Source organism: Pteronotus mesoamericanus, unplaced genomic scaffold (genome assembly GCF_021234165.1).
Source record: "Pteronotus mesoamericanus isolate MK-2021 breed Mesoamerican mustached bat unplaced genomic scaffold, CSHL_Meso_final contig_56, whole genome shotgun sequence".
NCBI classification, from domain to species: domain Eukaryota; kingdom Metazoa; phylum Chordata; class Mammalia; order Chiroptera; family Mormoopidae; genus Pteronotus; species Pteronotus mesoamericanus.
In genome coordinates, this window is record NW_026555201.1 from 9,918,676 (window position 1) to 9,928,256 (window position 9,581).

Sequence of the window (9,581 nt, forward strand, 5' to 3'; positions counted from 1 at the left end):
AAACAATAACCATTTGTTGTTCATTAATCTGTGGGTCAGCTGGCCAGTTCTACTGGTCTAGGTTGAGCTTGTCTGACTTCACTGAGCTTATTCATGTATTTGTGGTTGGCTGATAGGTTATCCAGAGGATGTGTGGCCTCAGACATCTTATCACTGCTCTGCGTGGGCTTTCATCTGTCAGCAGGCTAGCCCGAATGGTTTTCATGGAGTTCCAAGTGGAAGAGCCAAGTGTGCAAGACCTCTTGAGAATTAGGCTTCTCAACATTCCATTATACATTCCATTAGCCAAAGCAAGTCAAAAATCTAGCCAGGATTCAAGTGGTGAGGAAATAGACTCAACTCCTAAATAGAGAGAGTTACAAAGTCACATTGTTAAGGATGAAAAATTGGAGCCATTACTGCAGTAAATCTGCCTCAGCACTGAATACCCTGAAAATAATCTGTTTTAAATAACTAGAATAAATTTTGTTCTCTGCAATTTAACTCCGACCAATACAGTGGTGGGTTAGACACTTGAATTTATCTCTGTTCCCTCTTAAAACCCTATAAAATAATAGTAAGTGAGTAAAACTGATGAGGTCAAAGAGAATAGCAGAGGGGACAGCTGTGAGATAGAGATATTGACAAATATTGGTGGTATGGAAAGCAGAGGCTGTTGCAGGCTGGGTTCTCTGGGAAGCAGACTACACAGTGAAGCTGAATGTGGTGAATGTTTGTTAGTGAGGGCTTTCGGGATCCACACCTGTGGGAGCGACAGCAAGGGAGCAGGACTGAGGAGAAGTCAAGCTGCGAGGCAGGCCTGACCACAGCCTCGGCCGACCCCACCGGGAGTCCAGCACTAAAGTGGCCTGTCATCCTGTCATAGTTGTCCTGCACTGAGCCATGATGGACTTCCCTAGAGAGGGCATGGCCTTGAGGAAGATGGCGCTCTGTGGTGGAAGCAGTCCCCAAAGGGCTGACATTAGAGCGCATTCCCAGAGCCGCAGCAACTATCTTTCCTTCGGGCAGGATACGAACCATGTGTTATCATAAGCTACTAAGCAAGTCAGTGTTCCTAACAAGCAACACATATTTGAAGCCCTAGACAAAAATACCGCTGTTCCCACTGGGAGCCAGTCCCAATGTAGCTCTTAGAGTCTTAATCCTCAAAACTTTAGAAGCAAAGGAGGGTACGTATCAGCACCAGTGCCTCTTAGTTCTGGCTCAAAACCCCAGAGACAAAACACTAGACCTGAATCCTGCTGCCCGCCTTCCCTTCCATTGGCTCTACCCTCTACCTTTCCATGTGGCACGGTGTTATGCTTTGGCCTGTGGCAGACCGTCCACAACTTGGTGTTTCCAGAGATGCTGGTGGTGTTGGTGCCATTCAAACAATTAGAAAAGTCAGATGCAGGAGCCAGCAGGGCGTTGTTTTTATGAACTCCGCAGGCAAAGGAAGGATGGGAATGGAGCTGAAAGGAGCATAAGAACCCAGCCCTGGAAGGGAGCAAGGGAAAAGGAACTGGGCCTGAGGAGATGAGCCTAGGACTTGTCTTTTTACCTATAGGTATATGAGACTATATTAAGGAAAATGGTCCAATATCAGTGAACAAAGAAGAGAAAAAAATATTGGCTCCCTAAAGTTAATTCCAATTATTAGTATTTATAAACTGGCTACTACCATTTATGCCAAATCACCATGCAGCACAATAGGAAATGTACATGTCATGAAACATGTTTTATAAATTGATTAGAAATCTAAGCCCTGCACTATATGGACAGCTGTTAGGGTTTGTTACCTCTTCTTTGAGTCCCAAGGCTTCCCCCCGTGACACAAGAGGACACGTGAGGCAGAGATCAACTTCATTCTCTTCTGAGGAGAGAAAACTCTGAAACGATTCATGTTTCAAATAAATGTCTCTTTCCAGTATAAGCCACTTTCCTGTTTGAATTGTGATGCCCTCTTGATCATAGGTTTTTACTGTTAAGAAAGCAAGTGTCCATTTCCAGTTATGCTTCATCTTAGCTGAATGTAGGCAGGTATGTGCAAAGATGTCATGAGTTGAAAAGTGTTATAGAAACATGAGCAGTTTTTAGTATTAGTGTTAAGAATAGTCTGCTTTTGTACCACTCATCTTTGCTGTTCTTAAACAGTGGAACTCACATAGTTTAACATTATTAATCTCTCAGCCTCAAATTTATGACAAACAATATCTTTTCTTCTTATTGTCTAATGTTTACTGAGTGCTTGTCACATGTCTTAAGACTGTATATTCTGTATCAGAATGTTTCCATTTGGAAAACAGTCACCCTAAGTGGATAAGGGGCTTCATGTATAGCAACAGCGGCTGCGGCTGCCGTGGATGAGAGAGGAGCTGGGGGAGTAAAGGTCAGGTGGCGGCCAGACAAGTGTGGAGTCACTGACTGTTGTCTTCAGTCTGAAGACTGGAGTGTGGGTGTAGAAACTCAGCCCATGGGGTGGTGACAGGGCGTGGGGGGGCGCTACGATATTGTCCAAGAATTCTGCCATAGCTGTAGCGCAGAGCACATGCAGAAGGCTGTGAGCCCATGTCTGGTGAAGCCCTGATGAACCTCACCAACCGCTGTCCCCACAACAGTGGTCGCTCTTCACTCCTGCATTCCAAGTCATACGCAAGTCACAAACTCAGCCGCATTCACAGACTCCAACCCAGAACCATACAGGAAAGGGGATTATGAGAAAGGTAGTTTCCAGCCTTAGCTAGGAGTGATGTTGATGGTACCAGGTTACCAAGAGCCAAAGCAGCACACAGACGACTCTAACATCTAGGAGGTAAGTGCTACCATTAACATTTTTGGGCAGTTAAGATTCTGAGATGTTCAGTAACTTGCCTGAGGTCACACACTAAGAAGTGGCACAGCTAAAACTCATACCCAGGTCTGTCTGATGCCCATGATCATACTTAACAAGCATTCTCTAATAGCTCCTCAAATATATATATATAAATACTGGTTATCTGTCATAACACTTCTCTTAATGTTATTCCCTGTCTCTGTGTGTACAAGAGGCATATGTTTTGACTATTCTAGAACATTGTGGTAAGAGATACAGATCTCAAAATTAAAGGGATGTGTCTGTCAGGGATACATGTCTCCTTTGGTTGGGGCCCAGCTGGGACATTTTGCTGCCCCCGGTATTGAGTGAACTGTTAGGCAGCTTACAGAGCTACATTATTAGGAAGTTTCTTCTCTCCCTCTAGTTGGAGGAAAATTAGTATCTGTGCTCCTCAATACTGCAGTATTTTCACATACTGAGCCCTACACAATGCAACCCTGAACTCTTCTTTTGGAGAAAGGGAAGAATATGCTTTTGATTACCACAAGCTGAGTGAGAAGAGCTTTGAGGGAACATGTGGAGAGCTTGACCCCTGTTCCCTGCACTTTGTGAAACAGAAAGGCTATTGTCTCTTTCCTGCCTGGGAAACACAATGGTAAACGATTGCAGCTAGAGTTGCTGGTTTAACGGCAGAATGAAGAGAGCTGGATGCATTAGGAACAAGTGACACTTCTGCCCACAGTAGGACAAGAACATCTGTTTCCTTGGGGGTCAAGTTAAACAGGTGGGATGGAGCCAACTTGGGGCCTGTTCACTCCTACCTAAGAGCATTGCCTGGAGGGTAACTGTAACATGCTGGTGGGTTGCCAGAAGTTCAGGTGTCGAGGGTGAGATCATGGTGGCTACCGGGGTGCAGCCCTCCCCACACCAAGGGAACTGCAGTCAGAGGTCCTCTGTGGGCACACTTCCAAAACGTCCCTCAAGGGAAAGAGCCAGCAATTATGCACCTGCCCCTTCAGAGGAAGTCATCAGTTTACAGACTGCACAAGCCACAAAAGGACTTTTTCATTAATCCCCTCTCCTTCTAAGCCTTGCCCTGGAAAGGTCAGAAATGGCACCTAGAAAACGGAGAAATTGAAGGACAAGGTAAAACAAGAAATAGAGAAGTCAATTATGCATTTCTCCCCAGTCAGGTACAATTTGGGGGGTGGAGGAGGAACGGCAGAAGGAAAGGAAAAAGGAACCGCCTCCCAGTATTATTCTACATGGGAACTTTAATAAAAATCACCAATAGGAGGCTATTGTGACTAAAAGTGACCAAGGGGTGGTGGTTGGTTTTGTTGTTGTTGTTGTTATTGTTGTTTTTCTGAGAGTGACTGAAAAGGTTTGGGAGTTAGCTGAGATTACATCTGGGAATGGGATTTAACAGGGAGAGATGGGAAAAAACAAAGTAAATTTCTGCTTAATTTTTTTCAGTCTAGTTTATAAATAAAATTACTCAACCAATTCAGCAGGAACAGAGGGAGAACATAAAAGAACTCTTAGTAACTAAAAACAGCAGAATCTTAAACGGCCATATAAAAGTTAGAAAATAAAGTTGAGGGTACCTTCCAGAAGTTAGAGCAAAAAGAAAAATCCTTAAAAATAAATAAAATATAATAAAAGTCAACAGTCATTGAGGAGGTCCCAATTCTAACATTATACTAGGAGTTTGAGCAAGAGAAAAACAGAGGAAAAAAATACAGAGAAAGAATTTTTTTTTAAACAAAATGCAAGAAACGGTCCCAGAATTGAAAACATGAGTTTCCAAATTAAAAGTGCTCACCAAGCATGCACAGTAATTTTTCAGCAAATATTTGAAAGAACCTATGTGCTGGGCCCTGTTCTAGAACTATAGCAAAGACTGAAACAAGCAAAGGGAAGGTCTCTCTGAGAAGGTAGCAGCTGAGCAAAGGGAACGACAGATGCAGATACGCTGGAAGCAAAAGCACAGCAAGAACAAGGTTATTTACCCACCTTACATGCTGATGTATCCCAGCTACTCAGAACAGTGCCCGACGCATAGTAGGCACTCAAGAAACATATGAATAAGTGACTCAAGGAATAGAGAGCAGCATGTATTTTACAAAGGTCCTGACAAAAGCACATCCTTGGCTTGTTCAAGAATGCCAGTGTCGGGGAGTGGTGGGGGGAAATTGGAGACAACCCTACTTGAACAACAATAAAAAATTAAAAATTAAAAAAAAAAAGAATGCCAGTGTGCAAGAAGCAGAAGAAGCCTGGGGAGAAATGGTACACAATGTCCTCTTGTAGACAGACCATGGCACGGACTCTGGGTTTTATTCTGAGATGGATGAAAATCCATTGCAGAGTTCTGGTCATCAGAGTGTCCTGATACAATTGACATTGTTACAGAATTACCTTGCTTCTGTGAGACAATTAGACTACAAAGGAATTTGTTTGGGAGCAGGAAGACCACACTAGTCCAGGCAAACATTGCTGGCTTAGAGTAGGGTAGCGATTTTCAACCATTTTCATCTCATGGCACACGTAAAGTGATTACTAAAATTCTGTGGCACACCAAAATATATATGCATTTGCCCGTCTAGCCAAAAAAAATGTATAATTTTGATAGATTTACAAAAAAAATAGTAATTGCCTATTCTTTTTGTTCCAAAGTGACTTTTTAAAAAATCAGGTGCATATACTTGTATATAAGGATTGCTGATACCACGAATTAACCAGACAGAACATTATTATGTGCTGTGAGCAATAACATGGCAACTCTATTATATGATCTATATAAGACAGGGCATTCACACCACATGGCTATTGTTGTGTTGGCTCTAGTCATTTTTTTATTTGACCACCTAAAGGAAAGGAAGTCAGTGCCCCTGACTAAATAGTCAGGTATTGCATGTTTTAAAAAGTCTTGCAGCACACTGTTGAAAATTGCTGGAGTAGGGTATCAGTGAAAACAATGAGAAGTGATCTCTTAAAGACAGATGGACAAGACAAGATGAATTAGATGTCATATGTTAGAAAAACAGAAAAATTAAGGATGAAGCCAGGGTTTTTAGCCCAAGCAACTAGAAGGATGGAGGAGAAAACTTAAATACAAGGTACAGATGCAAGAATGAAAAATTGGAGGTTACTTTGCACTTTTTAATTTTCAGATGCCTAAAAGACATACAAGTCAAGATGTCACATGTGTTTCTTTGCTAAATAAATAAATTTGGGGGTGATGCATATTCAAGTTTATCCTCCTCTATATAGTGCATCTATCTCAAGGGCCAGACTGGTGACCAGATTTAAGGCCCATTTCCAGCCCCAAGACTTGACATTTCAACAGTCCTTGCAGCCAGAGTGAAAACTATTGATTCTCCCTTTTATGACTCACAAGATCTTTTTTCCCTATATGTATTCCCTTCTTTCTTCATATTGCCTTCTCCCTCTTTCCTCTAGTGTCTTGAGTTATAGGTCTCTCTCATTTGGGGGAAAAAAGAAAAGAAAAATAAACCCTTCTTTGTTCTTCATTTCTCTGACTAACCTTAGTCATTTCCCCCTCCAGTCTGTGTTGAACTTTTCTCTCCTTAACTGAAACTCCCGTCTCCAGGCCCCTCCCCAAGCCAGTCCTTTCGAAGGTATGCCTGTAGCCTGTTCTCTGACCTGCTCACCCTAACAGGTTGGGGACCTGCAGGCTTGGGCTCTGCACCATCCCTGTGGTTGGCTTCTCAGCGTGGACCTTCCCCTTGGCCATCTGCGCTCTCTTCAGCACACTTTCTTCCTCAGAAAGCTCATTTATTCCCACAGCTGCAATTAACATCTCTTTGGTGATGACTCCCAAGTATTATATTCTGTCTTCACTTCTTTTCAAAGTGGACTTCCTAAAAGTAGCTATAGTGGTTAATATAAGCACTGGAATCAGAGGCTTGGATTTAAATCTCAGTTTAACCTTATAGAATCTCAATTTAACCATGTTTAACCTCTCATTCTTCAAAAAAATGGGAATAATAGTAATACCAATCTCAAACAGTTTCCATGAGGATTAACTCAGTTTATATATGTAAATCACATAGTACAAGGCATATAGTAAATAAATGTTAGCTATCATTATTGGAGATCCCACTATCACTGCAAACTCAATTTACACAACACCAAACTCCTTATTTGCTTCTCATCCCCTTTAATTGGTTCTCCAGTTTTTCTTTGATATCTCTAATTCTCAGGCCCTCAGATTTGAACATTTGTAATCTTTGATTTACTTTCTACTTCAATTCCTTTATCCAGTCAGTTGACAGATTAGGTCTTGCTAACATTTCTACTAACTTTTCCTTGAAATGCTACTTCAGTCTTTTTTTTCTTTTTTTGCTCTTCCTCCCTCAGCTATGCCCCAGACCAGCCCCTACCTCCTCAAACTAACACAAGCAGAGCAGCCACCTCCTCACTAGTCTCTATGGACTGAGCCTCCAAACTGCCAAATCATAGAAATCTTCTCTAAAACCCTGTTTATTTTCTCTCCTTTACTCAGAAACTTTCCATTCCCTGTTTCCATTCCCATCAGGTGAAGAATCCTCTAAGTAGAGAGAACTTTATAGAACTTCCATAATGTAGCTCCACGCTGCATGGTCTTATTTTCTTCTACTCACCTGCTTTGCCAGCTCTGTTTCTCCACTGCCCCAAGTCCATCTCATACTCTTTCTGGCTTCTCTGCTTTCTTGCATGTTCTCTGGCATGTCCCCCCTCACTTCTCTCCACCTATCTCAACCCTACCTATTCTTCAGCCCAGTTCAATCTCCCTGAAGTGGATAATCCCACTTGATCTCATTCTTTCTATTACTTCAGCACCTGAAATCATCATTTAACACCAATTACATATTATAACATTATTCCATGCAGTTCCATGTATGTCATTTTTTGCATGTATTAGATTATAAGATGCTAGAAGGTTGTGTTTCCTAAACTTCAGGTCTCTGCTCCACTACTTCCCTACCCTGCACCTAGGGAAGCCACAAGTGATGGTAAAGACTTCAAAAACCTTGGTGAGAATATAGTAATACTAGTAATACACACTATAGTATATAGATATAGTATCTAAGGGAGCTTTACATATATCAATTTGTTTAATTCTCACACAAATTCTATAAAGTAGAAATATTATTATCCTTGTTTTACAGCTGAGGCACAGAGAGGGTAAGTAAATTGCCTATGATTGTTAACTGACCCAGAGTGATCTTCACATACAGAGAGAGGCAAAATAAAATCAAGGAAGGCTATATTGTGAAAAATACACTGAAGACCCAAGAAAAGGAAATTCTAGGACTCACGCAGACTTCAGAGGAACAAAATAACAGTTTTTTCTTGGTCATAAAGAAAAACAAATAGAGATCATATTTTTAAAAATAAAGATGCAATATGTCAGGGGGGTTTTATTTTTCTGATTCTAAACAAATCACAGAAGAGATGTAAAAAAAAAAAATCTGGTCCCACTCCCTAAACCTCCACTCCCATTTATAGATGAAGTCACTAGAATTGCTTTTTTCAACCAGCAGTCCATTACGAAATAAGCATCCATGTAAATTGGCCACTGCCCTGCCCTAGGAGACACGTGAGACAGAGTGTGCTGTAAAAGTCACATGCTTCTCTTTACAGTTATGCACAAATAATGAAGTGCTGTATTAACTTCTGTCTGTTTGAAAATCAGCCAAGTACTCCCCACAAATAACAGCTCGTCCATACATCTACCTGAACTCTAGGCCTTCACTCTGTAGGAGGAGTGCCATGGGGCTGCCTGCTCCTTTGATGGCTGGCTGACCAGGCTGCACTCTCACACTGAAAGCAAGAGTCCCCAAACCAGGGCTGTCCCCTCCAACATTCATCACCTCTCAAGTGTGAAGGAAAGACTGTAGCTTGACTCCAGCACATGACAAATGTGGTGAGTTGAAGAATCGAACAATCAGTCATTTTCCTCTGGCCTAAGTAGGAATTTGTAACCTCTTGGCTTTTTATTAGAGGAGGAGGGAAAAATGGTGGCCTGTTACCTCAGAAAACTCTGCGCAGTGAGAGGCTGGCCCTTCCGAGTATCTGCCCTGGTTGCCACACAGAGGTTTTGGAAACCTGGTTTAGAAGTTCTCAAAAGAGTAATCTTTGCTTACAGTAGTAGGTAAAAAAAACAAAAAACAAAAAACCACGAAATGGGAATTAGGAAAACTTGCAACAATTAATGTTTTTTTACCACCTCATTGGTATTCAAATATGTTTTTTCTAAGCTCAGATGATTTCCATATGGATGGAAGATTTTAATTTTATTAAAGACAATTAACATCACTTTGAAACAGTAGTCATCTGTATGTCATTTTACCTCCAGCGATGTATTATTTGTGTGCAAAGACGTTTCAGCTGCCACACACATTCTTGACTGCCACTCAAGTGGATTATTAGCTATCTTGCCCCTAGCATCTATTCTGCCTTAATGGAAAGGTTCTTAATCTTTTGGGCCTTGATTGTCTTCAGCTCAAAAAAGTCTGCATGCCAAAGTGGCACATTCCAGGGAGACTTGCTCTGAACCCTTTCAGCTTCTATCCGCCAGCACTGCTGAGAGTGACTTGAGACCCTGCAGATTCCAGCCTCGCACCAGGTGAAGCAGGAAATCTGTGGGAGGCATACATTATGAAAGAAAAGCGAGTGCAGGTCCCCTGAGATAGGTGTGCGTTCGTGTAACCATGGTATTTAATCTCCTCAGATGCTCTCTCTGTAAAACTACATGCCTTGTATAGTGCGTTCAAAA